We start from the raw sequence: 4,824 nt of genomic DNA, 5'->3' as shown, positions 1-4,824 counted from the left end.
AGATAACTCAACTAAAAGGTACGTCTTATAGGAATAAAGGGGAATGAGTCAACTAAAAGGTAATTCTTTTAGGGGTCAAGGAATGAATCGACTAAAAAGTACGTCATTTAGGAATTAAAGGGGATGACTAGACTAAAAGGTACATCTTATAGGAATCAAAGGAAATGACTCGACTAAAAGGTACGACTTATCGGAATCAAGGAGAATGACTCGACTAAAAGGTACGTCTTATAGGAATCAAGAGAGATGACTCGACTAGAAGGTACATCTTATAGGAATCAAGGGATATGACTTGACTAGAAGGTAAGCCTTCCAAGAGTCAAGGGGAATGACTCAACTAGAAGGTACGTTTCCTAGGAGTGAAGGTTCAATTTAAGAAGTGTATCACCTAGCAAATGAAAACTGAAATTCCTAGACAAGAACGTGTGTTTCCGAGGGATATAGGATGATGATTTTTTACCATGATTTGACTATCAAACCTGTGCAGAAACTTTGCTTCCTGCATTTGTAGAAGTAAGGCATTGCAACCCTTGATATTTATGCTCTGAAGTCCTTGCTTTGAAGGTAATATATTTCCCATTTCATCAAATAAAACTTGTGAGTTTAAAACATACTGGCTGGTTTATGGCTTTAGCTTTCGCCGCGATCGCTCTTTCCCTCATCACATTTAACCTTGCTTCTAACCATTAGCATATATTATTGACTTACTAAATCATTAACCTGAACTCAGATTATTAAGAGTGACTAAAACAAACACAGTATCTCTGCTTTGCCATCCTTCTCAGATCGACCCTTTGAACCTTGGTATTTCCATGAGTTCCTTGACTTCTCTATTGACAAACCTTTATGCATGACCTTTTTTGGCTCACAATCATGTCTCTTTCTTGTGCTAGCTTTTGTCTTGATTTGTGCAATCACAAAAGCTGGTAGCCAGTTTTGAAATCTTTTCTCACTTGTTTTGACACAGACTTGACTCAAAGACAAGAAATGAAAAAAAGAATGACAATTTTTGTTTGGATAACTGACTTAACAAAGATAAAATAAAAATAAAGAGAAGAAAGAAAAGATAATGAATGTCCCATTTTAAAATAAAGAAATAAAAAATTCATCTAAAAATAACAGTAAAGACTCATGATTATGCCATGCATTTTGGATTAAGCAGCTTGATATTTTCATCCAAACTTTCTACCCATTGTTGTTGAGTTAATGGCCTTGAAACTGAGTTGCTTCCTTAGGTCAATTGTGTTTAAGACCCGATTTGGCTAGTGGCGCCTTGAAGGGTTTTCGCCAATAAACTTCTCTCATTTTTGTTTCCTCAGCTCACCATTGCCTTATGGTGTTTGTAAGGGTTTTCACTAATGAGACTCTCTTATCTTCGTTTCCCTTAACTCACAGTCGTCTTATGGTGCCTGTGAGAGTTTTCACCGATAAGACTCTCTCATTTTTATATCTCTCAACTTATCATTATCTTATAGTGCCCATGAGGGTTTTCACCAATAAGACTCTCTCATTTTTATTTCTCTCCTGATTGAGGAAGACAAGTAGTTCCCAAATGCATTATCATATCCCTTGCATGCTTAGCCTTAACATCCTCAAAGATTGATCTGAAGGTTTTTCTTTGGTTGTAACTTGGTTTTTGGATAGGGTTAGAAAGAAAGGATGGCATGGGGGCCAAACGACATTTGAAGTAGGGTAGAGCTTACAACTTTTGGAATCAACTCAAATAATGAGGATTAACTCATGCCCCAGTTTTTTTGACTGGGTAATTCTAAACTATTTATTTGGTTGGACCGATCCCAGAGTAGGGCATCCTATGTATCTCACCTTCGAAAGAGGAGAATCAGGTCACACGTAGTTTTGGCGGCTTATTCTTTTTTTTGCTTGATTCTGACTTGTTTTTGTTTTGAATCTTTTTTGCTTTGTCATTTTCTGACTCTAAATTCTTGACACTCTTTTATTCTATCTTGGACACATTTTTCTCTTTTTTTTGAAAATTTCTAACTCTATTCTCTTGCTCGATACTTTTCTTTTGAGCTTTGCTGGTTTTATCATGATTCCAAAAGAGAGGTATGGAAGAAAATAACACTAAGGCTCAAATTGGATAAACAAAGGATCAGACAATGTTTGGATAGCAGAATAAAATGCCTTTGTCATATCAATCCTTGAAAATACTAGTACATAGCATGCAATATGAAAGTACACGATCAACCTCACTTATGACATGTTTTACAACACTAACTTGCCCTTAACATGTATGTCACATCTTTTTCTATAATTTTCAAACATACAACTCCACGTTTGTTGTACATCCCTTACATTGAATGACTCGTCATACTTTTGTGGAGTTGATTTTCTTTCTGTTCCTCTTGATAGGATCACACAGACACTGTTTAACCTAATTAAGCTGTGCTTTTCAATTGATGACCAAGTTATTCTTGTGATTCTCAAAATAATTGCCTTAGTTTTGAAAAAAGGTTTCAACTTGTCACCAAATGTCTCAACACTCTACCTATTTTCTAAGATGCTTTTTCTAACCTTAGCCCTCTGATTTCATGTTTCATGTTTAAATTAAGATCTAACTGAAGATTTCGTAGGAATGTTATATCACTAGAATCAACATAAAATGTACTATATAAAGAAAACAAACAAACAACACATATTTAAAACACAAAGGAAAAGGGAAAATTTATTTAGTTGAAATAAAAGATAGAAGGGTTTGAACCTAAACCACATAAGGATAAAACAAGATAGATTCCGACTCACAACCCTGAAATAATCCAAAAAACAGAAAAGAAAACAAAATAAACTATAGACCTCTTCCTAGTAGGGAGAGGGGTGACTTTTCAATTGCTCAGCCTGACAACTTAGCCACTAGTTTGCATGTCAGTATGACTAGAGCTTCCCTCGCTGTCAATGTTCTACACCATAATCGATCCATCTTAAATCATCTTTTCAATTTCTCTTTTCAAATCTCAACAATATTCAATACTATGACCCTGAGCATCAGAATGATACGCACATCATACATTAGGATTAAATTTTTTTGAACGCTAATTAAAAGTGCACCCAAAGAGAGGAGTGATCATGCCCCATTGTAATAATCTCTAAAATAAACAGGCATACAAATCTCCAATTGGTGTGAAGCTATATCTCGACTTCTGCCTCATTTCATCGTTTAACTTCGATAAAAAATCAGGCTTAGAAGGGTTTGGTATGTTTGCAGAGTTAGAGGAAGACTTTGAGGAGTTGGTGTGTTCCACTGTGGGTAAGATGGGGTTTGAACATGTGGTTGTGCGTTATATACTAGATATGAAGATGGAGGAGCAGAGTATAATGGATTTTGGGAGTGATTATGTGGAGCTTGGGCATGAACTTGGTTTTGAGCCTGAGAGTGATGACAACAGGGTCTTCTTGACCATGCCCGCTGTCCAACTACAATAGAAAATTAATCTTCCTCATTCTTTGTCTCCCCAACACTTCCTGAACCCTTTTGAATTATTTGAGTTGTCGCTTTTAATGTTGTACAACTCACAATGCGACCAGTCTTAATTCCCTCTTCTATCATCTCCCATATTTTAAGGACCTCAATAAATGACTTGCCTAATGCAGGTAACAAGTGTTGATAATATGTTTCATCCTGCGCTTGAATAAACACCTCTACTATCTTTATTTCTTTCATTAGCGGTTTCAGCCTAGATGCTTGTTCACGATCGCTTACTTCATGAAACTCTCAATATTTTTATTCTTCATACTGTTTAGGGTTTTTTTTCAAGGATAAATTCCACATTATATTGAAATTGTTGCATAAATTCATTAGCTAAATCATCCCAACTATTGGTCCTATCAATATCCTGATCAACAAACCACTTTGAGGCTAGACCCGAAAGACTTTCACCAAAGTAAGCCATGAGCAGTTCTTCTTTGTCTTCAGCACCTCTTAATAGGTTACAATAACATCTCAAATTCACCAACGGATCCCTATGTCCATTGTATTTCTCAAATTTTAGCATTTTAAAGTAGAGGGGAAGGTTGACATCGGGAAACATACATAAGTCCTTATATGAGACACTTTTGTAATCCCTAAGTCCTTGAAAGTTCTTCATAGCCAGTTCCAAACTTGTCAATTTTCTGGTCATTTCCTCTTGTTCTTCTGTCATAATAGGCTTCTCAGTGTTGGGAGAAAATTCAGGCGGGTGAGTGTCACCGAAAAGACCAGTCAACTTGAATGTATGCTCGATAGCGTAACGTTGATCACCAGTAATATTCAATACAGGCTCTCTTGTAGAGTAGGGAGGCACAACTTAGGGATGAACATTAAAATTAGGAGCTTCAGGTGGGGGTGGCACCGCAAAAGTATGAATCTCTTCATTAGCTCCTAAATTCTCATTTCCCGAACTCCCTATCTGATTAGTTACAACAAACTCGATATCCTTGTTGGCTATAACTTTCTTGGTGACTTGGTGCAATATGGAGGACCAGCCAAAATGTCATAAGCCAACCACCTTAAACTAACTGAACAAGAGATAACCAATGTGTTAGAATTCAACACTTTTTCAAAAACTTTTTTTTCTTTATGAAAAGGTCACCAAAATCGAGAAGGGTGCCTACGTACCTCACCCCCGAGAGAGGAGAATCAGGTGTGCATAGTTCATGAAGTCTTGCTAAAAAGGCCAAATTAAACTCTTTTCTTTTCTTCTTCGTGAAACTTTAAGAAGAAAAGAAAATAACAATTTGTCAAAAGAATTGACGAAAATCTTTTTGTATTTTTCAGGTTTAAACACCCCTCTATAAAGTGAAATTCTATGATTACCAAAGAAATCTTTT

The sequence above is a fragment of the Capsicum annuum genome, chromosome 2 (assembly GCF_002878395.1).
Source record: "Capsicum annuum cultivar UCD-10X-F1 chromosome 2, UCD10Xv1.1, whole genome shotgun sequence".
Lineage (NCBI taxonomy): Eukaryota > Viridiplantae > Streptophyta > Magnoliopsida > Solanales > Solanaceae > Capsicum > Capsicum annuum.
This window is presented reverse-complemented; position numbering follows the sequence as displayed.